Source organism: Macrotis lagotis, chromosome 8 (assembly GCF_037893015.1).
Source record: "Macrotis lagotis isolate mMagLag1 chromosome 8, bilby.v1.9.chrom.fasta, whole genome shotgun sequence".
Classification (NCBI taxonomy): Eukaryota; Metazoa; Chordata; class Mammalia; order Peramelemorphia; family Peramelidae; genus Macrotis; species Macrotis lagotis.
This window is the reverse complement of record NC_133665.1, coordinates 119,722,245-119,748,315: the sequence shown is the minus strand read 5'-3', so window position 1 is coordinate 119,748,315 and position 26,071 is coordinate 119,722,245. Positions and strand designations below refer to the sequence as shown.

At 33.6% G+C, this 26,071-nt stretch overlaps 1 protein-coding gene across 1 annotated transcript in view; it reads left to right on the top strand.

The window, feature by feature from the left end:
• Positions 1-2,061: 2,061 nt before the first annotated feature.
• DDC (dopa decarboxylase) overlaps positions 2,062-26,071 on the top strand; it is a 140,458-nt gene continuing 116,448 nt past the window's right edge. Inside the window, exon 1 of the mRNA XM_074198287.1 lies at positions 2,062-2,170. The gene's annotated coding sequence lies outside the window, so the exon portion shown is untranslated. The remainder of the gene's footprint in view (positions 2,171-26,071) is intronic.

The window sequence follows — 26,071 nt, the reverse complement described above, 5'->3', positions numbered from 1 at the left end:
TAGCATTTCGAATATGGACAACAATTTTAGCAATCTCATTCATTCTCACAGTTTAGCAAGAATTGGTGAGAAGCGGGTCTGAACAGGGTAAATGTGAAAACATAACACATGAGTAATATTTGCAAAAGCAAATATAGCCTCAGACACTTAATTGGACAAGTCAACTCCATTGCCTTAAATCAATAATTTTTTTTAAAAAAGCAAATGTAGAATTGTGGTAAAATGCATATTTGCAATAAGATGGGTAATGAATAATGGGGAGGCCATAGTTATGCATTTGGGGAGTGATGTGATCATCATGTTATAAGGCATGTGTCTATAGGACTCATAACCTGATTACTGCTATTCTTCTTCCATGGTTGCCAATATTGGAGTATTCTACAATGGGGAAAACACCTCCCTATGAAGTCTTCCCCCAGCAGAAGGTGTGGATGAGAATAATTTGTTTCAAAGGCCATGAAGGCAACCAAAGCAGCCCCTGTGGAGAGCCTAGAATTTGGTAAGACACCAAAGACACCAAGGTCATCTACTATGTCTTGGACCATTGACATTGACATCTTGATTTTTGTCTTGCCACTGGATTTGATGACTTTGGAAGAGAGAATGAGGCTAATTACTCGTACAACTCTGCCTCACTTAAATCTAATTCACACATGAATCAAGACACCACCCAATGCATCCTTAGTTCTCTTTGAAAATGAAATATAAGAGAACAACAAAACTATACTACAGCGAGTGCTGTACAGTCTATTTGAAATATGGAAACTTTACACCCATATTATGCATTCTTTTTATGTAAGTGTGAGTTTTCCATGTAAATACACGTAGTTTGTCTAACAGCAGCTCATAGGGTTGCTTGAATTGATATCTTTGGCATCTTGCCTCTCCAAGTGAGACTTTGATTCCTGCCCTGAGAAAAGCAAGAGACAAAGCTACAAATGAATAACAAGTAAAACCATTTATCCAAGTAAGCAATTAACAGAAATCAGAGAAATAATATAGATTAGAATATACAAAAAAGTTTTTTTCAGGCTTTTCAAACTTTTCCTGACCCTATTTGGGGTTTTCTTGGTAAAGATACTGTAATGGTTTGTCATTTCCTTCTCTAGCTCATTTTATAGAAATGAGACAAAAAAGAGTTAAGTGACTTGCTCAGGGTCATACAATAACTGTGTAAGACCAGATTTGAACTCAGAAAAGATGAGTCTTCCTGACTTCAGGTCCAGCATGTCATCCACTGTCTCAAAAGTTCACAAAGGCAATGAGTCCTCCAGCTGAGAGTGAGTTATCTCAGCCTGACGGAGAGAGCTTTACTTGTCTCACCCATGAGAAATTGCTCCAAAATCTTTGGGAAGGACAAGTTAGAAATCAGGGCATACTGAGGAGCTAGGTTTCCCCTCCATGCCTGCCTTCCTAAGTCCTTTCTCTTTTCATGTCACTCCTCAAAGAGATCCTGGAACCTCATGTGTATACATCTCTCAAAGAAAGAAACCTCCCATCTCTAAAGCAACCCACACCCTTTTTTGCTGGCAAATAGAGAGAACTTATTCTCTCCACTAAGGAGGAAAGTCTTATGCAAATGCTCCTCTCTTGAAGCCTGGGTTACATGTATTATATTTGTCTGTTTATGTGTCATCTTCTGCAAATGAATTGTTAAGATCGAAGACAATAGTGACTGTCTATTCTATTATCTATACTCTCTGTATCTCTATCTGTTTCAAGCACAATGTTCTACATACTAAAGCAACTTAATGTTAATTGAATTTAGTGAATTGGATTGAGTGGAATTGAACTGAATTAAATTAAATTAAACTGTTCACCCTACTAATCTTTTTTTCCCATTAGTTCTTTGTAGAAAGTAGACTATGTCCATTGAGATGAGGAATGATATCCCAGAACTAATACTCTTTTTACCGACTTACTTTTCCCCTCTTAAAAATATTCACTAGAGGAGAGGTTTCTCAAGATGTTATGACCTTTCTCACTATGCAAAGTTAATAATTAAATGTGATTTGAAAGTCAAAAGGCGAAGGCCCGAGATGTATGCCTTTTTAGCCTGCAAAAGTGGGTCCTAGTCCAAGTACCAAGTTCCATAGTTCTCATTTCCAAAGGTCTAACAAGCCCTGTGAAGGCTCTGATCATCTTAAGAAAGAGTTGAAATTCAGGACAAGTAAGTCAAAAGATCCATTCTCAAAACTGAATGATCATTTCTTAATTGAAGTATTATTGCTAGAAAAGGAAATATTTTCTACGTGGAAGCTTAATTTTGCTAAATGATACTATTTCTCAAAATTCTCTTAATTATTAACCGAAGGGTTAGACTTGGAGATAGTCTCAGTGCAATTTTCTGGGAATTTCTATTGACTATATTTACCTTCTGTAAGTAAATGCTAGAGGAACTTTCAATTCTATGGTATACTTTCCCTATTTCATATTTATTACCTATATTTGTTTGCTTTTATTTAAAATGAGTAGTAAATGATTCGCATTATTCTAAATTACTATTTTTAAGTTGAAAGCAAATGATGAAACATATATAAATTAAGGATACATCTAAAAGCTTTATCACCTATTATGATACTGTGCATTTTAAGAAAAGAGAGTAATAAGGAGCAAAATTTATTTGTTTTATATCTTTCTAAGTTTTTTCTAATTCTATGACCTTGACTTTCTTAAATACATAAAAAGAAGTTTTCTATTACCATAACATACAAAAAACAATTTATTTGGTAATTTTCCAATTGTTGAGTATGTAGGGTTATTTCTAATTACTCCAATCTTTATAATATTTTGAATTCTGGACCTCCACATTTTAAATGTTGGAGTGGATGTGGAAAACTTGGACCTTAATTCATTGCTGGTAGATCTGTGAGCTGATCCAACCATTTTGAAGAACAGTCTTGAGGAATTATGCACCAAAGGTTATTAAAATGTCTGTACTCTTTGACCCTGTAAGACCACTACTTAGGTCTATTTCTAACGATATTGAGGGAAAAAATAGAAGAACCTATATGTTCTAAAATGTTTACAACAGCCCTCTTTATGGTGGCAAAGAAATGAAAATTTGTGAATTTCTCCCTCAACTGGGCAAAAACTAAATAAGTTGATGTATATGCTCATGATGGAATATAACTCCACTATAATTAGAAATAATGAACTTGATGATTTCAGAAAAACATAGAAAGACTTATGAAGTAACGATGAATAAAATTAGCAGAATCAAGAGAATGTTGCATACTTTGTTTTATACTTTGATGATCAAGTCATTCTGAACATTATAAATATTCAAATTAACTACAAAAATTTTATGAAGAAAGATGCTATCTGCATCCAGAGAAAGAATTGATACACACATATATGTCACTAATGCTAGACATCTCTAGGAGGGAGGGGGGGGAAAGAAAATTACATGATAACTTTAATGTATATTTAAAAGGAATAGCAAGTTATACAAAATAGACCTAAAGTTTTTGGTATAATCCACTTTTTTTTCCTATTCCATTTTGTTATGGAAATGCTTGTTTTTTTTCTGAAGTTCAGAATAAAAATATAGTAAAGTTCTTGTAATGGAATTACTTGGACAAATAGTATAGTTAATTTTCTGTCTCATTATTGCTAATCTGCTCTATGAAAAGTTTAGTCTACAGTACTCAAAATGTGAGTGCCTGTTTTCCTGCAGACCTGCAACACTGCATTCTAACATTTTCTGTTATTTTTGTCAATTTAGTCAGTATTATATTAAGATTTTCTTAATTTTCAACTTGCTTTTAGAATATTTGAGCCTCTTTTCATGTGGTTATTAACAATTTATGCTTCCTTGTTACAAAATTTATCCATTCATATCCTCTGATAATTTTTCCGAGTCAAGTATTCAAGATATATACCAATAAAGATTCTGAATTTGCATAAAAAATTTTCACATTGTAAAAATGTTTTTAATGATATTTTTCTACAAATAATTTCCTTCAATCTTTTTTGAAATTTTAGAGCATTATATTGTAGCATTTGGAATAATGATTGATTTTTCCATGCTATTGTTTATTAGACTTCTGTTCATAGAATTTAGTGTACAGTATCACATATGGATCCAGATTCATTTTTTCCCTTTCTTGCTATATTGTTATCCAATTTTCTTATCAGTTAATTTTTTTTAAAAAACTATACTCCCTAAAATAAAACCTAATTCTAGGTTTTCAATTTTATTCTTGATGCTTCTCTCTGAGTCTAAACCTTCTACATGTGTTCTTGATCAAGTCCCTGATATCTTTTCCAACAGATTTCCCTTTTAATCATTCCATCTGTTCTCTCTCTCTCTCTCTCTCTCTCTCTCTCTCTCTCTCTCTCTCTCTCTCACACACACACACACACAATCACACACACATAGACTTTCCTATTTCCTGCTCTTTCTCTGATTTCCTTCAAAGATGTTCCAAATTTCCCCATGCTCCAAAACAAAAAAAAAAACAACCTTTACTGAACTTTATCATTCTTCTCAAGCTAGTATCTTAAAGCTTTTATCCTTTTTACTATCTCCCAGAAAAAAAGTTTTCTCTTTGTTGCCTCCACTTCTTCCCCTCTTCATTCTAACCATGGATACCTGACAGGACTTAGACTTGGGACTGTCTATAAAGTAACATTGTTCTTCTTGCTGTCCTTCACATAGGATACTCCATCTCATGATTTTAGCCATTTTTATTGTGCCCCATGATGGAAATTCTCCCCCCCCCCATTTTTACCTCCTAGATTTTCTTCTTCCTTCAAGTCCCAGCTAAAACCTCACCTTCTATAAAAAGATTAATGTTGACCCTCAATTCTAGAACTTTCCCTTTGTTGATTATATTCAATTTATCACATATATGTGTGTAATTAAATGGATGGCTGAGCATGCAGAGAACTATGTACGAATAGGATATATATATATATTATATCTATAGTAAGTATTTAATAAATGTTTATTGAATGACAAACTTCAGAACCCTTTGTAATATTCTGATCTCATTACTTGAGATTTCTTCAAATTTACCAACAGTCTCATACATGAGAAATATGACAGCATTTTCTTCATCTTCATCTTTCTTCACTTCTCTGAAGCATTTGAGTCTGCTGGCCATCCTTTTTTCCCCCTGGATGCTATCTCTTCTTTAGGTGTTTGTGACTCTGCTTTATTTCTTCTACCTCTCTGACTCTCTTCTCCCTGTTATCCTTTGTTGACTCATCATCAATAGCACACCCATTCACAGTGTTATAGGATAATAGATTTAAAACTTGAAGAAATCTTAGAAGTCTTTGAGTGCAGCCTCTTCATTTCTTAGATGAGGGAACTGAGGTTCAGAACAGTTAAGTCAGGGTCACACAGCTAATCAATGTATGAAGCAGGAGTTCAACCCAGATCTTTGTAACTTCAAGTCCAATAATCAATTCACTATGTAATACAACCTCTTGCCTCAGTCCTCTTCTCTCTATGTACTTTCATTTGGTCTCCTTATTGTTTTCCATGGCTTTTAACCATTTCATTGCAAACAATTCTCAGGTCTATGTCACAGTTCCAGACTCTCTTCTGAACCCTAGTTCCATATCACCAACTGCCTACTGACCTGAATGTCCTATAGATATTCAACATGTTTAAAATTGAACTCATTATCTTTTTCCCAAAACCATGCCATCTTTTAAAAAATATTTTCTTTATTTTGAGTTTTACAACTTCCCCTAATCTTACTTCCCTCCCCCCACCCCCACAGAAGGCAATTTGTCAGTCTTTACATTGCTTCCATAGTATACATTAATCCAAATTGAATGTGATGAGAGAGAAATCATATCTTTAAGGAAGAAACATAAAATATAAGAGATAGAAAGATCAGACAATATCAGTTTTTTCCCCCTAAATTAAAGATAATAGTCCTTGGTCTTTGTTCAAACTCCACAGTTCTTTCTCTGAATACAGATGGTATTCTCCATTGCACACAGTCCGAAATTGTCCTTGATTGTTGCATTGATGGAATGAGAAAATCTATCAAGGTTGATCATCACTCCCATGTTGCTGTTAGGGTGCACAATGTTCCTCTGGTTCTGCTCATCTCACTCAGCATCAGTTCATGCAAATCCCTCCAGGCTTCCCTGAATTTCCATCCCTCCTGGTTTCTAATAAAACAATAGTGTTCCATCACATACAGATACCACAGTTTGTTTAGCCATTCCCCAATTGAAGGACATTTACTTGATTTCCAATTTTTTGCCACCACAAACAGAGCTGCTATGAATATTTTTATACAAATGGTGTTTTTACCTTTTCATCATCTCTTCAGGGTATAGACCCAGTAGTAGTATTACTGGATCAAAGGGTAATGCACATTTTTGTTTCCCTTTGGGCATAGTTCCAGACTGTTGTCCAGAAAAGTTGGATGAGTTCCACCAACAATGTATTAGTGTTCCACATTTCCCACAACCCTTCCAACAATGATCATTGTCCTTTCTGGTCATATTGGTCAGTCTGAGATGTGTGAGGTGGTACCTCAGAGATGCTTTAATTTGCATTTCTCTAATAAGTAATGATTTAGAGCAATTTTTCATATGACGATGGATTACTTTGATCTCCTCATCTGTAAATTGCCTTTGCATATCTTTTGGCCATGCGTCAATTGGAGAATGGCTTTTTTTAAAAATTTGACTCAGTTCTCTGTATATTTTAGAAATGAGTCCTTTGTCAGAAATACTTAGTTGTAAAAATTGTTTCCCAGTTTACTACATTTCTTTTGATCTTATTTATAATGGTTTTGTCTGTGCAAAAGCTTTTTAATTTAATGTAATCAAAATCATCTAGTTTGTTTTTAGTGATGTTCTCCATCTCTTCCTTAGTCATAAACTGCTTCCCTTTCCATAATCTGACAGGTAAACTACTCCCTGCTCTTCTAGTTTGCTTATAATATTGTTTTTTATGCCTAAATCCTGTATCCATTTGGATCTTATCTTGGTACAGGGTGTGAGGTGTTGGTCTAATCTAAGTTTCTTCCATATTAACTTCCAATTTTCCCAGCAGTTTTTATCAAAAAGAGAGTTTTTATCCCAATAGCTGGACTCTTTGAGTTTATCAAACAGCAGATTACTATAATCATTTCCTGCTATTGCACCTAGTCTATTCCACTGGTCCAACACTCTATTTCTTAGCCAATACCAGACAGTTTTGATGACTGATGCTTTATAATATAATTTTAGATCTGGTAGGGCTAAGCCACCTTCTTTTGCACTTTTTTCATTGAATCCCTGGAAATTCTTTGACTTTTTAGTTCTCCATATGAATTTATTTACAATGTTTTTTACTCATTAAAGTAATTTTTTGGAATTTTGATTGGTAGGGCACTAAACAGGTAGTTTAGCTTTGGTAGAATTTTCATTTTTGTTATAATAGCTCGACCTATCCATGAGCAGTTGATGTTTGCCCAGTTATTTAAATCTGATTTAATTTGTGTGAGAAGTGTTTTTTAATTTTTACAAAAAGTTTTTGAATCTGTCTTGGCAGGTAGACTCCCAGGTATTTTATACTGTCTGAGGTTACTTTGAATGTGATTTCTCTTTCTAGCTCTTCCTGCTGTATCTTGCTAGTCATATATAGAAAAGTTGAGGATTTATGAGGGTTTATTTTATATCCTTCAACTATGCTAAAGTTGTTAATATAGTTTCATGTCATCTGCAAAGAGTGAGAGTTTTGTCTCCCTTTACAATTCAAATTCCCTCAATTTCTTTTTCTTCTCTTATTGCTGAAGTTAACATTTCTAATAAGGTATTGAATAGTGGTGGTGATAATCAGCATCCTTGTTTCACCCCTGATCTTATTGGGAGTGCCTCTAGTCTCTCCCCATTGAATATAATGCTTGTTGATGGTTTTAGATAGATACTACTTATTATTCCAAGGAATAGTCTATTTATTCCTACTCTCTAGTGTTATGAGTAGGAATGGGTGCTGTATTTTGTCAAAAGCTTTTTCAGCAACTTTTGTTATAATCATATGATTTCTGATAGGTTTGTTGTTGATATAATTGAGGATACTAACAGTTTCCCTAATATTGAACCACACTGCATTGCTGGGATAAATCCTACTTGGTCATAATGTATTATCCTAGTGATAACTTGCTATAATCGCTTTGCTAAGATTTTAAGATTTTTGCATCTATATTCATCAGGGAAATAGATCTATAATTTTCTTTCTCTGTTTTGACTCTTCCTGGTTTAGCTATCAGCACCATATTGGTGTCATAGAAAGAGTTAGGCAGAGTTACGTCTTCACCTATTTTTCCAAAGAGTTTATATAGAATTGGAACCAATTAAATGTTTGATAGAATTCACTTGTGAATCCATCAGGACCCGGAGATTTTTTCTTTTTGAGAGCTCAATGATGGCTTTCTGAATTTCTTTTTTTTTCTGAGATAGGGTTGTTTAGGTATTTAATCTCCTCTTCATTAACCTCAGCAACTTATATTTTTGTAAATATTCACCCATTTCACTTAGATTATCAAATTTATTGGCATAGAATTGGGCAAAATAATTCCAAATTATTATTTTAATTTCCTCCTCATTGGTGGTGAGTTTACCTTTTTCATTTATGGTACTAGCAATTTGAAAACCATGCTGTCTTTCCAATTTTCTGATTAATATCAAGGGCAATAGTCTTCTTCTAGTTGCAATTTCAATTTATTCTTGAATCTTCACTCTCTCTCACTTATGTATTGTCAAATCTTATTATTTTTACCCTAACAACATCTCTCTCATCTATTTCTTTTCACTACTTGTACAACTACCACTTCAGTTTAGTTACTTGGATTATTATGATCAACTAATTGGCCTCCTAGCTTCAAGTCACTGACTCATTCTAATCCTACCAAAATAATTTTCAGCTGCCAAAGCAATTTTCTTTTAGTATAATCTTGACTTTGTCTCTCCCCTATTTTAATATTCTCCCATGATGCTTTCCAATATAAATTAGCCATTTTGGTTTTCCTTTAAGGCCGTAATAACTCACCACCTTCTATAATTAACCTTTCCTAATACACCCAAACACTTGTGTCCCCACTTCTAAATTACTTTTGAATTTATTTTGCATTTACTCGTATATGTAAACATGATCTTCCACAACAGAGTGTAAGCTCCTTTTTCAATTCTGTCTTTGAGTCTTAGGACCTTGTACAGTGCCAAATGTAAATGTTTAATAAATTCTTGGGAATTGATTGACTGGTTAATAGAATGTAGTGTACAGTATCACAAAGGGATCCAAATAATTTTTTCTTTCTCTTTTCTTTCTTTTATCTAATTTTCTCATCAGTTCTTTGCAAGTTTGAGAGCACTATGTAAATGTTATCTATAATTAATATTACTTTACTTAAATCATTACCTCATTTTATTTTTAGGGTTGAGTTTTCCAGTTAGACATTATTGCTGCTAGTAAATAGAAATTTAATTTCTTTGTTGTAGGTGATCTTTAATTTCTTTTTCAAGTTTTGTTGTTAATCTTCATAAAACTTTAGAGGAGAAGTAGTAAGAATAGATGGTTTTATTTTATGCCTGTTTATAATGACAGTTTTATTTTATGCCTGTTTATAATGGTAAATGATTCTAATCCTTCAGCAGTATATATAATATTAATTTGTCATGTTGAATATATTATCATATCAAGAAAATATTTTTCTATTTATATATTTTAAATGTTTCTAAGTGTAAAGAATGTTGTTTTATTTAATGAAATAAATAAAATTAAATTAAAATGTTGTATCAGGAAAAGAATGTTTATTATAAAAATGTTATTTGTTATTTAAATTAAAATATTAATAATATTATATATTATTATATATTTGTATATTAATTTGTGATGTTGCATACTTCATCATATCAGGAAAATATTTTTCTATTGTCTATTTTAAATATTTCTAAGTTTAAAGAATGTTGTTATATTAAATAATATATATTATATATGTACTTATACTTGAATTTAAGAATATAATATTTAATTTTTATTCTCTTGATAGGATTTATGGTTATGTTATATTCTCTGTCAAATTATCCTTGAATTCCATTTATAAACTCTCCTTGATTAGAATAGTTTTTAAAAAATATTATTAAGTTTAATTGTAATCCGGTTTTTGTGTTGATAGTTATTGATGATTTGCTAATAATTTTCTTTCTTAGTGCAATGTAGTGGGATTGATACATATATTCCTAACAAAGGAACTGGATAGCTTAATATCTTTATAATACATATAGACACATACACACATATGAGTCTACATAATATCAGAATTATTGGTAGAATTTGCCTGTGAATCTATTTGTTCTCTGTTCCTTTTCCTCCTTGAGAACAGCTATTCAATGGATTATCTGATTTCAAATCTAACACTAAAATATTTAGATTATTTATTTTTCAATCAATACTGCTATTTTGTATTTTTCTAAATCATCAACCATTATTTACTCTTATTTTTCTTGCCACAGAACTATCTGTATTATTCTCTAATAATTTTATTTCTTTTGCCTTGTGGTACTTTAATTTTAATTTTAATTTTTTTTAAGTTTTTGCAAGGCAAAATGGGGTTAAGTGGCTTGCCCAAGGCCACACAGCTAGGTAATTATTAAGTATCTGAGGCTGGATTTGAACTCAGGTACTCCTGACTTCCCCCTGAATCAAAGGGCTATCTTTTTTAAATGAAAATTATTCCAGTGATGTTTTATGACTGTGAGTTATAGATGGTCATAATATATGAAGAATTAAAATTGAGGATCACCAAAAGGATCATGAGGCACAGATAAGTTACTGTACAAGTAAGGAATTGTGCAGGAGAAGCAAATAAAGGATGTCTTCAGAAAAATATGGGACAAAATAAAAAGACCAGTCACATCAGAAAATAATGGATAACCCAGGTTTTGGGATTCTCACAACTTCAAGAGCTGTAGAAAAGTGTTGGATGGACCTCCTGTGGTAGTTGTATGGAAAGATAAAGAGAATTATAATTAAAGGATTGGAAGGCAAGGATGGGTTGAGAATTGCATCATAGGGAGGAGGGTTAGGGGAGGGGGAGTAACTAAAAAAATGAGATCAAAAAACCACTGAAGGAAGCATTGTAGATCAGATGAGCATTGTGAGATGTTAGCTCATCCGATCAAGATGATAAAAATATATATTTCATAAATATCCTAGTCTTCTGTACACCAATTTTTTCTTGTTCATCAAAACTTCTCTTCAGGTAAGTTTCACAGACCTGTACCAACTGAAGGATGTACGTGCTGTCGAGAACTGGGCAGAAAAGTGGATACAGCTCCCTATTCTCAGACTTAAAGTTAATTGTGCTAATAATTATAACAAGCAAAAAACTGCACGAGTTAGAGTCCTTGAGATAATCTTTTTCTGTAAATATTCAGAGGGTACTTGAGATAACTTGCTATTTTCTGTTCTATAAAATTCTATACACAGGAACAAGAGTTGTTTTGAAATCATGTCCACTGCTTGATCCTATCAGTTGTTCAGAGATCTTAAGATTTCAAAGTCCAAGAATTCTTTCTCCAAATCATAAATGAATGTAGCTATCACCCATCTGATTATAAACACAATGCAAAGCTGTTTGTTTAAAACTGTCCTTTGGTACATTATACAAAGGTATGCTAGCAGAGATTTAACAATCAGTTCTCTGTGGGGGAAATATACATTTCATACTTTTGAGTTTAATCTGCATTAATTTTTCTTTTTCTCTATCATTTTCTTAAATCTAAACAATCAACAAAATAATAGGCCAAGTCCTGATTTGTAGATTTTGCCAATTTCAACTCACACTCAATTTTAATTGGCTCTCTTGAACTGGGATGAGCTAATTTTGTTCAAATTCCTGCCTTTGTGTCTTACTTGATTATGGGCTTTTATTTTATATAACACACACACACACACACACATACACACACACACACACAAAATATCTGTGTGAAGAAAGGAAAATAAGAATGTTTTTGAAATTTCTAAGGTACATGGGATTATAGAATCTCAGAGTTGGAAAGGATTTCAGAGATCATTTAATCTATTTTTTAAATTAAATTTGAATCAAAATCTTTTATTTTTATATGACCTTGTGCCAGTGGAACCCTTCCTTCTCAAGTGAACTGTAGCAATGCAGTGACTCAACTCTCTTTAGTGAGCTGCCTTTGCCTAGTGAGCTTTCCATTCCTAGGAAAGAAAGAATTTTAAAAATTTGAAACAACCAAATTAGCTACCATATCAATAGTTTAACCATATTTGTGGTGCTTTACAATCCTCTCTTCATCAAAGGAGGAAAATAGTGAATTTTCTTGATATTAATATTAATTATTGATACATCAACATTAATTTTTTAGGGCAATCTTGGTCATTATGGTGCTAGTTAATCTTTCCATTTTCTTTATTCTAGTTACCATATCTCATTTTCCAGTTTCACTTGCTTTACCTTTACTCTACTTTTTGAGTTCTTCTATGCTTCTCTGAATTCTACACATCCATTTTTTTCTTAGAGCATAATAATATTCTACTAAATTTATCCCACTCAATATTATTCCACTAAAATTTATAAACCACAACTTTTTAGCTATACTCTAATTAATGGACATCCCTTTTATTTCTTTCCCCCCAAAAATGTTGTTATGAATGTTTTTATATACCTGTGATTTTTCTTTCCAACTCTGACCTCTTTGGACAAAGCTCCTTTTAGGAGCTCCATTAAAAGGATATAGAAAAATTTTAGTAATTTTCTTATCATAATTCTAAATTTCTTCCTAGCGATATTGGGCTAGTTTATAGCTTCAGCAACAGTGTACTCAGATGCCTGTCTTTTGGCAAACCTGTTTAGCATTGATTATCCCCATCTTTCCCCATCATTTCCAATTTACTAGATGTGAGGTGAAATCTCAGCATTGTTTTGATTTAATTTATCTTATGAATGAAGGCTTGGAGCAATATTTTCATGGTAATTAATAATTTGTAATTCTTCTTTTGAGAATTGTTTATTCATATCTTTTGAAATTATATTTATTTGGAAATAACTTTTGGTACTATATGTTTTTGTTTCCTATAAATCTTGGATTCAGGCTCTTGTAAAGAGTTGTTGCTGCAGATTTTTTTTCTTCAATTTCCTTTTTTATCCTATTAGCATTGCTTTTGTTCATGCAAAATTTTTTAATTTTTCATTTCATATCAATTATCTTTTAACTTTTGTAATCACTTCTGTTTCTTGATTAATTAGAACTCTTATGATGAGCTTGGCTGTTTCTCTTTGATACCATGTGATCCTCATTATACATTTGGATAGACACCCTTAGAGCTGGTGTCCCAGTGTGTGTGTATATATATATATATATATATATATATATATATATATATATATATATATGTATATGTATATAGGACAGACAGAGAGCAATGTTGAAAATTGAAAAAGTGAAAATTCAAAGGTATTATACTGACTTTAAGTTAGTAGATGACAAAAGATGTGGAATACCTCTACCTAGGAAGAATACAAAAGCAGTGTCACACAAAGAACAATGAGTATCTATGGTGAATGTCAGCAGACTATAACATATCTCATTAAGGAGCTTCAAAGAACAGGAATAAAAGACACTATCAAGGGATTGTATAATAGGAAGAAAAGATGGACTGGTTACAATGGCAAAAAAGAAAGTGAGGAATGATAGATGAATAGTTAAAACACTCAGCTGATATCCTTCTGATGCTGGGGGATTGTGAGGAAGGTCTCCATCACATTGGGTGGATCCCATAGCTAACTTTTGAGAGAACATGGACAAGAGTTGCACAAGATAAGAAGGCACAGATGGATTGCAAGCTAAATTTTTGGAGAGAACTTTTGAATCTTTGAAATCACAGACTATTTGAATACTGAGCGACCTTTAATATTCAGACTGAGTCCTCATTTTGAGTTTATTGTGGTGTTTAGGGCAGCTAGATGCTCAGTAGATAGAACACTGGCCTTTGAGTCAACAGGAGAGAAGTTCGAATCTGACCTCAGACACTCACCACTTATTAGCCGTGTGACCTTGGGAAAGTCACTTAAACCTGTCTGCCTTGTACCAGAGCTATCTCCAGTCCTCCTGATTCATATCTGGTCATTGCATTCAGGTGCCTCTGGAGGAGAAAATGAGGCTGGGGGTCTTTGGACAGGACCTCCCTCACTGAAATCCAATTCAAGCGCTTGTCATGGCATCACCTCCCTTGATGTCATGGTCTTTGAAAATGAAAAACAAGCATTATCATTATTATTATTATTATTATTATTATTGTGGTGTATGGTATACGATGTTAGTGACCATAAGAACTACCCCCTGCCCCCATTCAGACCCACACATGACATTGCTTCTATTCTCTACTCCACAACTCCAACCTCCCCCCCACCCTCATCCCTGAGCACCTGGACTTCTGTTAAGTGTTCACCAGAGCTAACCAGCCAGACTCATTGCTCAGCTGCCGAGCCATCTGCATTTCTTAGCAGCTTCTACCTTTATCCCAGTACTCCCATCCTGGACAAACCAGAAGAAAGGCACTCACTGAGAACTAATCTAGCTCAGTGACTATGCTGCTGCTGCTGCTGCTCTTCTGACTATTGTTTTGCCTCTTTATTACAAGAATAAACCTATCTTTTTTAGCTCTGTGTGAAAAATATATGTTAATCAATTGCCCTATGACACCACTCACTATGACACTATGATAATTCCCATCCTCTTTAACAACCAGTCCCTTGTTTGCGTTATCCTCTATTAGGATGAATGTTTCTTAAGGACTATTATTTTCCATATTTTTATACTCAGGGTCTGACACATAAAAGAAATTCAATAAATTATTTTATATTCATTCGTTCATGTTTGGTCTTCATTTAATTTCTGCCAAACTGTTTTTTACTTTTCCTAGCTATTCTTGTCAAATAGGAAGTTTTTTCCTTCCCCAATTCATGTTTTTTGACTTTTATCAAACACTGGGTTATTGTGTCCAGTTTTTGCTGATTCTTCTTTATCTAGTTTGTTCTATGATATACATTTCCATTTTTCAATTTGTACCAAATAGTTTTGATGCATACTGCTTCTGGTTTAGAAGCCTTTTTAAAATTAATTTCCTTGAGATTCTAGACTTGTATTACTCTGAATGAATTTTATTGGTATTTTTGTTTAGCTCTAAATAGTTTTAGGACTTGGTATTTTGATTGGTAAAGCACTAAATTTATATGTTAATTAAGGTAGCATTATAATTTTTATTATATTGGGGTAGCCCAACCAAAAGCAAAGAATATCTTTCCATTAATTGTTATCCATTATTTCTTTATCTTTATCTATTTATTTATTTTAGTTTTTTGCAAGGCAAATGGGGTTAAATGGCTTGCCCAAGACCACACAGCTAAATAACTTTTAAGTGTCTGAGACCGGATTTGAATCCAGGTATTCCTGACTCCAGGGCCAGTGCTTTATCCACTGTGCCACCTAGCCCCCCCATTATTTCTTTAAATAACATTTTGCAAATATATAATATACACATGCAAATATATAATATACACATACCTTTTGTGTTATGGTAGATTGACCTCCAGATGTTTTTTGCATTTTGTGGTTATTTTGAACAGGACTTTCTTTTTTTAAATTATTTTCTTCTGGGTTTTATTTTTGTCATATTAAAATGCTCTTCATTTTTGCAACTTTATTTTGTAACCTTTTTACTTTATAGAAGTTATAAATTGGTTTGGTTTCTTCTCTGATTATTGGATGGGGTTGGTTTTTTTTTCCCTTTTATTTCATTAAATATTTCTTAGTTAATGTAAGAAAAAATTTAATACTTGTTTTTTAATTTTGAGTTCCTAATTCTCTCCCTTATTCTCTCTCCTGATCCCTCTTTGAGAAAGAAAATAATTTGATATAATTATCTGCGTGCAGTCATGTACATTAGCTATGTTGCAAAAGAAAACAGAGCAATAAAGAAAAAAAAGAAAAAAGTATGCTTTGATCTGCATTCAGACTCCATCAGTTCTTTTTTTTGGAAGTAGTTAGAATTTTTTTTAGCAAATTGTCTTATATCTTTGTACTTATAAGAATAACTAAGTCATTCAATTGATCATTGTACAATATTGTTATCATTGTGTAAAACATTCTACCAGGATCATTCTCTTCACTTTGCATTAGTTCATATAAGTCTTTCTAGGTTTTTCTGGAAGAATCATGCTCATCATTTCTTATAGCATGATAGCATTCCATTGCAATCATATATCACAAATTGCTCAATCATGCCCTAATTGATGGGCATCCCCTCAATTTCCATACTTCGCCATTACAAAAAAGAGCTACTATAAATATTTTCACATATTTTCTTTCTTCTTTGCTCTCTTTGGGATAAAAACTTAGTAGTGGTATTGTTGGATCACAGAGTATACACAGTTTGGGCAGGGTTCAAAATTATTCTTCAGATAGTTGGATCGGTCCACAACTCCACCAGTATTACATTAGTGTCCCAATTTTCCTATATCCTCTCCAACGTTTTTCATTTTCTTTTTTGTCTTATTATGTAATCTGAGAAGTGGAAGGTGGCACCTCAGAATTGTTTTAATTTGTGTTTTTCCAATCATGGTTTACAGTATTTTTTCCATATGACTTTAATTAGTTTTGAATTCTTCTGAAAACTGACTGTTAATATCTCTTGATCATTTATTAATTGGGGAATGACTTGAATTCTTATAAATTTGATCCAGTCTATATATTTGAGATTTTATCAGAGGATTTGCTACATCCCCCCTTTGGTTTTCTACTTTTCTTCTTTTCTATATTGACTTTGTACAAACCTTTTTTAATTTAATGTAATCAAAACTATTCATTTTACATTCCATACATCTCCTGTATAGTCACAAATTCTTTCTTTATCTTTATCTCTAACTGGTATAATATTCCATGCATCCCTAATTCACTTATTTCATTCTTTTTATCTAAATTAAAAACCTATCTTGACCTTAATTTGGTTTATATGCTGGGATCTATACTCAGTTTCTGCAAAACCATTTCGCAAGTTTCCCAGAAATGTTTTGACAGGTACTGAGTTCTTGTCTCCAAAACTTGGATATTTGGATAATTATTTACTGTGGATCATTTACTACTATATGTTGTGTCACTAATCAATTCCACTGATTTTTTTTGTTAGCTGGTACCAGATTGTTTTGATGATTTTTGCTTTGTAATACAGTTTGAGGTCTGGTACTGCTTAGGCCATCTTCCTTCACCTTTTTTTTTTTTTGATTCCCTTGATATTCTTGACCTTTTGTTCTTTCAGATAAATTTTGCTACCTTTTCTACATCTATAAAATGATTTTTGATTGATTGGTATGGTAATAGATTAGTAAATTGATTTAGGTATAACTTCCATTTTTATTATATTGACTCAGTCTACCCATGAACAATTTATGTTTCTCCAGTTGTTTAGATCTGCTTTTATTTGTATGAGAAGTGTTCACAAATTCTTGGGTTTGTTTTGGCCAGTAGGCTCCCAAGTATTTTATATTATTTGCAGTTATTTTAAATGGTATTTTTCTTTCTGTCTCTTTCTACTGGAAATTGTTGTTAATAGATTGAAATGTTTATTATTATCATATGGTTTTATTTCATATCTGCAACTCTGCTGAAGTTGTTGATTGTTTCAAGTAGGATTTTAGTTGATTTTCTAGGATTCTCTAAGTATACCATTATATCATCTACAAAGTGATAACTTCCTTTCTTCTTTGGCTGTTCTAATTCCTCCAATTCCTAATTCCTTCCTTCTTCTCATATTGCCATAGCTAACTTTTCTGGTACAATATTGAATAATAAGTGTGATAGTGAACATCTTTGCTTTAACTCTTTTTTTTCTTAGGTTTTTGCAGGGCAAATGGGGTTAAGTGGCTTGCCCAAGGCCACACAGCTAGGTAATTATTAAATGTCTGAGACTGAATCTGAACCCAGGTACTCCTGATTCCAGGGCCGGTGCTTTATCCACTGTGCCACCTAACTCTTGATCTTTGGGAAGGCTTCTAGCTTTATTAAACCCATTACAACGGAGATTTGTAATCCCCATTACAAGTAATGCTTGCTGATTGTTTTAGAGAGATAGCACTTATCATTTTTAGAAAAGTTCTATTAATTCCTATAGTGTCTTAATAAGAATGAGTGGTCAATGGATTTGGTCAATTATGCTGATAGTTTTCCTAATATTGAACCAGTGCAATATTCTTGGTATAAATCCTGCCTGGTCATAGTGAATTATCTTTGTGATATATTGCTGAAATCTCCTTGCTATTAAGTCATGTCCAGTCTTGGAGCCAGGAGGATCTAGTTTCAAATCTAGCCTAGTGACTCTAGGCAAATCACTTAACCCTGATTGTCTCACAAAATAAAATAAAATTTTGCATTAATATTCATTAGGTAAATTTGACTATAATTTTCTTTCTCAGTTTTTGCTCTTCCTGGCTTAGGGATCAATACCATATTTTTAGTCAGAAAAGGAATTTGGTAGGACTTTTTTGTTTATTTTTCAAATTTTTATATCATATTAGAATTACTTGTTCTTTAAATGTTTAGTAGAATTCACTTGTGAATCCATATCTGGTCTTGCAGATTTATTTTTAGGGGGGTTTATTCAATTTATTTTTTCTAAGATAGTATTAAGTTTTCTATTTCCACTTCTGTTGATCTAGACAATTTACATGTGTGTATATGCATATGTATATGTATATGCATATATAAGTATATATATGTATATATATAATATATATATATAATATATATATATATATATATATATATATGTATATATGATTTTTTGGCAAGGCAATGGGGTTAAGTGACTTCTCCACCATCACACAGCTAGGTAATTATTGAGGGTCTGAGGTCGGATTTGAGCTCAGGTCTTCCTGACTCCAGGGTGGGTCCTCTATCCACTATGCCACCTAGCCACCCCTTGGACAGTTTATATTTTTGTAAATATTCACACATTTCAATTATATTGTCAGATTTATTGGCATATGAAGCAAAATATCACCTAATGATTGTTTCAACTTCATTTTCCTTGGTGAATTCACCATTTTCATTTTTGATACTGATGATTTTTTATTTTCTTACTTTTTCACAAAATCAATTTTGGGGAGCTAGGTTATACAATGGATAGAGCACTGCCCCCAGAGTCAGGAGCAACTGAGTTCAAATCCAAGTCCAGTTACTTGATGCTAACTAGCCAACTGTGTGACTTTCTGCATTAACCCCATTGCCTCAAAAATAAAGTAAAATAAATAAAATTAACCATTGATTTATTTTATTTTTATTCTCCCCCTCCATAAAATCAGCTTCTAGTTTCATTTATTATTTAATTTTTTTTTTTACTTTCAGTTTTATTGGTCTCTCCTTTGATTTTCAAGATTTCCAATTTGGTGTTTAATTGGGTATTTTTAATTTATTCTTTTCCCAGTTTTTTTAATTGCATGTTTTCATTGATCTGCTCTTTGTCTTATTAATATAAGCATTTAGAAATATAAAATTTTCCTTAAGTGTTCCTTTGGCTGCATCTTACACATTTTGGTGTGTTGTCTGATTGTTATCATCCTCTATTTTTTCTATGATTTGGTAATTGACCCCCTCATTTCTTTAGGATTAAGTTATTTAGTTTCCAATTAATTTCAATCTATATTTCCCTGGTCCCTTTTCAATTGTAATTAAGCTGCAATATGATCAGAAATTTAATTTCTTTTCAATTTCATTTAATATTTATGCTCTTCTGAATTTGTGAGGTTTTAATTTATACCCTAAAATATGCTCGATTTTTGTAACATGTACAACTGAGATGGGAAGTGGGTACATTTCTATTTGAAATAGCAAGTAGAGATAACTGTCTTTTGTTTACACCTCTGTCTTTAATGTCTTCCTGTCATCTTGTTATTATTACTAGCATTTCATATCAAATAAACAGGGAAAGGGAATTTCTTTAGTTCTATTTTATTTTGAAAGCTTCTAGTCCTTCACCATTGCAAATAATGCTAGTTTTTAGTTTTAAATACATACTTTTCTATCATATTAAACAATGGTCTGTCAACGCCTTATGGCAACTCTAACCTTTAATTAGATATGAATACATCCAATCACATCCCTGAAAAAATGGTCTTCTTGTCCAACTGAAACTTTTTTTTAGTGGTGGGAAATTCACTACCACTCAAGAAAATTTATTCCATTTTGGAACAGTTATATATGCTAGGAAGTCCTTCAAAAATATGAAGACAAGGGTGGCTAGGTGGCGCAGTGGATAGAGCATTGGCCCAGGAGTCAGGAATCCCTGAGTTCAAATCTGACCTCAGACATTTAATAATTGCCTAGCCGTGTGGCCTTGGGCAAGCCACTTAACCCCATTTGTCTTGCAAAAACCTAAAAAAAAAAATATGAAGACAGCTATTCCATGCTCCTACCCTCATCTTCACCATTTTCTTTGACTACTCTTTGTATGTTGTCATTTCAAATCTCTTTATAATTCTGTTAGAACTTTCCTTTTTATGTTTTAGTTTGTCAAAATACTTCCTAAATCTTAGCACTAAGGACTGAATGTAATTTTCTGGATGTAGTTAGATTAGGACAAAGTATATATCTGTCACTGTGGACACTGCCTCTTCCTAACCAGTTTTACTTTTGAGCCAATTTTTTTGTCTCTGTCATTCTTTGGAATGATGTAAGCTTGCAAAGCTTGCAGTTCACCAAAACTTTCTTAAACCTTTCTCCTTCACACCATAGGAACTTTTGCTATGTATTGGCTTTTCTAACCTGTACTTGTACAATTGATTTCTAGAGCCTAAAGGTAATATTTTGTTTATCCCTATTATATTTCATCTTATTAGGTTTGGTTCATTATTTTAAAATATTTCAATTTTTTTCATATTCTGACTCAGTTATTATCCAACATATGAGTTATTCCTCCCAATTTTCTATAGACTTTATTTCAAGGGATTCATTAAAATGCTGAATAACAAAGCTTAGGGATAGATCCTGGACAGTTCAACTGAGCTCTCCTTTAAGGTTTAACAGATACCATTATACTGATACCTTTTGGGATTATAGTCTTGTGGTGTCCTAGGAAATGTTTAACAACTTTTTTTTGGTGAAAAATGTATATATATATATATATATATATATATATATATATATTCTTTTAAGATTAATCTGAGTTATTAATATATTCTACATCATTTTAAAAGACTAAATAAATAAAGAACAAAACAATAAATCCAATCTTGGTTTGTAGTTTTTGCTGGTTTCTAAGATGTAAATGTCTACATTGAAAATTTAACATAAGGCTTCCCTAAATTGATTTGTGCTGACTCCAGGACAATCCTGGTTTGGTCATACAACCAGATTCAGATCTTCCTCTGTTACCTAATCCAGCAGTTCTCAACATTTTTGGTCTAAGAATCCCTTTGCACTCTTAAAAATTATTGAGGAACTCTCCTTAAAGAGTTTTATTGATGTTTATTATGTATTATCAATGGTTATTATATTCAAAATTAAAATTATTATATTTATGTTATCATGATCTATCTCTCTATATAATTATATTACCAAAATATATGATATGTCTTTGATATGTGGCCCAGAAGTTTCCATATCACACTTTGAGAATGACTCTTCTAACCCACATCTAGCTTTTCCACAAGGGAAGTGGTAGAGTCTTTTATATTTTTCTAAAATCTAGCTCATCTATTTCTATAATATTACTTGAACCTTCCAGCCTAGCAACCTTATCAGAAAAGGAAATGAGGCTCGTCTGATGCAATTTTTTTTCATGATGAAGTCAAAATAACTCTTAGTGATTATTATCTCCTTTTCTAAATGCTCAAAAGCCTTATCACTTTAATAATGTATTCTAGAAAATTTCCAGACATCAAAGTTAATATAACAGGACTTTATACTGAAGACTGCACCCTTGTACCTTTCTTTTAAATAGAAGAATACCTGCCCATCTGTAAGTCTCTGGTCTCTATAGTTTTCCATTGTTTTTCAAGGAACACTGTCTGAAACTCAACATGTGTCAGGTCATTTAGAACCACTGAAGGGTTACGTCATCTAGACTGGAATCTAGAATTCATTGAGAGCAGCTAGATGCCCTTTTATCATTGCTTCACTTATCTTGTACTTTGTGGTTCAATCAGTTTTTGGATGGTGTCAGATTCTTTGGTGACCCCATTTGGGGTTTTCCTTGGCAGAGATACTGAAGTGATTGTCATTTATGTCTCTAAAATGAGGAAACTGAGGCACACAGAGTTAAGCGACCTACCCAGGGTGACACAGCTAATAAAGTCTGAGGCTGGATCTGAACTCAGGAAGATAAGTCTTCCTCACTCCAGGCTTGACACTTAGCTGTCCATCTTGCCCATATTAATTATTTTTTTGTGCTATTCTTGCCAGAATGAGCATTCTGCTCAATAGAGGAATTGGAACTGAGAATGAGAATTGCACTAGTGAGTTATTGGTAGAAAGATCTCCTGCAAAGAGCACTGTTAATCAATACCTTCTCCACAACATTTAGCCTTAGAGTTACCAAAGCTAATATGAGGTTAACTGTGACAACCAGATTTACCACGGCAGTCAGTATGTCTCAGAGCAGGATCTGAATTCTGAATGTTCATTGGAAGAAAAAAACTAGAAGTTAAAAAAAAAAACTAATGAAGTTGTTTAGCTTCTTTACCAATCCCAGAAGCACTTTCCCAGATATTCCTTTTCCTCCCCAACAGTACCTTTACAGGCCAATTCTGTTTTTCTTAGCAATCTGAGCTTCCATGCTCCTGCCGTCATTTCTATAGAACTATGCTGTTCCTTCATCTTTAATTATCTGTCCTTCATATCTTCTTTATCTTTTAAAATACATGCTGTTCTCTGGCATTCAGGATCCTACTCAGTCTGTGGCCATTCTATCTTTTTTTGTCTTATCCAAGGTACTGTGTTTTAGTCAAAATGGTATATTTCCTATGTTCTAAATCTGCTATCCATTTTCCCAACTTCAAACTTTACTTATACCATTCCCATGTTTAATATTTCCTACCTCTCCCTCTTGGATTGAATTCCTAACTCCTTTAAAGCCCAGCTGAAAGGCTTTCATGTTCTCTTCCTTTGTTAAACTCAGTTGATAGGCACTCTTTCTTTTCCCCTCCCACCCCATTCCCTGCCTATAACATAGTCCTTATGTAACCCATAATATGGTTGTTTTCCATCTCTCTAATACGTTTATGATACAATTTTGGGTAGTATATGGTCCGTGTTTGTGATACCTATATCAGCTCCATGAGGGCAAAGACTTTACCACCCCACTTTGATAACTCCTTCAGTCCTCTTTATGAGACACCACAGTGGTAGAAAAGAAAAGGATTTGACTCTGAAATCAAAAGAATTGGTTCAGATCCCCCCTCTGATATTTACTACCTTTGAAACCATGACAAAGTCACTGAATCTCTTTATCTACCTGTAAACTAGGAAATTGTTTTCCTAGCTGGTCTCTGAAGTCCCTTCCAATTCTAGAACCATGATCCTACAAATCTTTTCGGGCGCTACCATTCCTCCCAAGCTATGCGTATTTCTTCTTCATGTAACTATATACATATTTTTTGATGCTACCAGTTAGAATGGAGGCTCCTTGAGAGGGATTAGGGATTTTTTCTTTGTATTTCTATCTTCAGTGTTTGGCAGAGAACTTGTCACATTTTCATGCTTATTAAATGCCTATTGTGAATTTGCATTTAGCTATTCATTGTTCTAAATATATTCTTTCTCTAGTATTCCTCAGAACCTAGCTTCAGGCATCATGATAAAGAAAATAATTTTTTTTGCTATCTCCCTATTAAGGTCAGCACAGTGGGTGAATACTGGACCTGATGTGAGAAAAAGTCATCTTCCTGAGTTTAAATCCAGTGTCAAACACTTACTAACTGTGTGACTGGATAAATCACTTAACCCTGTTTGCCTCAGTTTTCTCATACAATAAAATAAAATAAACACCACCACCACCAATAAAATACATTATGGAAGACAAGAAAACATAGTATAGTATTTCCTTGCCTTCAAGAAATGTAGCTAAACCCAAGACTCATGAAACAGTCAGTGAAAATAGAAGACAACATACCATTTTATAAAATGAATGGGTTGGATTTAACAAGTTTTCAGGGTCCTTCAAGCTATATTGTGGTGACCTATAATTTTGTGTTAAATTGTTTGTTACTAAGGGCAGCCCCCCCCACAAGACAAAAAGGGAGGGGACTGTTCCCAAAGAGCAGCACTGCCACACGGGCACGAGAGGAGGGCTGGAGCCCTGAGACGCTGCATGGAGGGTCCCTTTCTTTCTGCCCTTCGCATCTCCTAACTATTCCCAGCTCTCTGGGCAGGCTAGTGATTCAGATATGAAGCAAGCTTCACTCTCATATCCAAGACTCCCCAGCCCCTAAGGGCTCACACTTATATAGAATTTTAGTCAAAGGAATGACGGATGAAGCAGGAAGAGAAGACTGCCTCCTTATCCATGGCATGAGGCAGTTTTGTTGTTCAGAAATCCTAGATTACAAAAATGAAGGTATTTTCTGAATTGTCAAACAAAGGAACAAGAGGCAGGGACCCAGGAAATTTAACTCTAACTGCGCCACAGCAGATTAGCAGTTGGGGACCCTCAGCATATGTGCTTTCTGGTGGTTGGGGATAGGGTCATATCAGTCTGGTTGTTATCAGCTCCTATCCCTTTCTACATCATCATCACACTCCAGATCTGAAGCTTTAGGGTTTTTTTTTTTTTATTCTTTTTTTAGGTAGCTTTAGGTTTTTGCAAGGCAAATGGGGTTCAATGGCTTGCCCAAGGCCACACAGCTAGGTAATTATTAAGTGTCTGAGACTGGATTTGAACCCAGGCACTCCTGACTCCAGGGCCGGTGCTTTATCCACTGTGCCACCTAGCCACCCCGGAGATCTGAAGCTTTAAGTGCTCTCTTGGATGACCTCTCATGAATAAATCTGGTCATCTGCTTTTTTTCCTTCTTTACTCTCTTTCCTAATCTAGAAACACTTTGAAGATGTCACAGGCTTACAGGTAGCAAAAACTCTGAACTGGACAAAGACTGTATGGGAGCTACAGCATAAGATTAAAAGAAACAGTTAGAATCAAAGAGCTATAGGATTTCAGGATGGGAAGGTAGTCTATGGATGCTCTCTTCAAAAACCATTCTATAAAGTGAGAATGGAAGGTTAAAGATCAATATGGCAAACATCCTAGTAAATACAAGTTCCTAGAAATTTTGGGATGGAGAAAGGACAGAAGTTTGGACAGGCATTGGGGAAGGCAACCTGTATAGCCAGGGAAAGCAATAAAGGAGAGCTAAGAATTCCATTCAATTGGATTCATTAATCATTTATTAGGCACCTGCTACTTACCTAGAACTGTGGGCTGAGCTGAGGACATAAAAGAACTAATGTAGTAGCTCCAACTCTTTTTTTCTTAAAGTTTTTTTGAAAGGCAGTGGGGTTAAGTGACTTGCCCAAGGGCACACAGCTAGGTAATCATTAAGCGTCTGAGGCCGGATTTGAACCCAGGTACTCCTGACTCCAGGGCCGGTGCTCTAGCCACTGTGCCACCTAGCCACCCCTTAGCTCCAACTCTTGATAGTTTATGTTTCATTGGAACAAGAGAAGATGTTCAAAGACTAAGTAGATAAAAATCGTCCCAAGCTCCAAGCACTTGCATGATTTTCCCTATGTTTCTGCCTTCCAAAATTTGTTCTCTGTCACTGGGTGTTTCCATGAAGAGAGACTGGAATAGTGTGTGTCCTTTCTTGAAGCAGAAATGAAGAAGAATGTTTTGCTTAACCAAAACTCTCATGCCAACTCTACCTCTCCCACAGGCAGGCAATTTTCTCTACCAATGAAAAAAAGTTTTATGTAATTGCTCTATGTGTAAAACCAAGGTTATATGATATATATGTATGTATGTATGTATGTATACACACACACACACACACAAAATTGGCTCATAGTAATTTCAGAGTGAAGACTAAGGAATGGG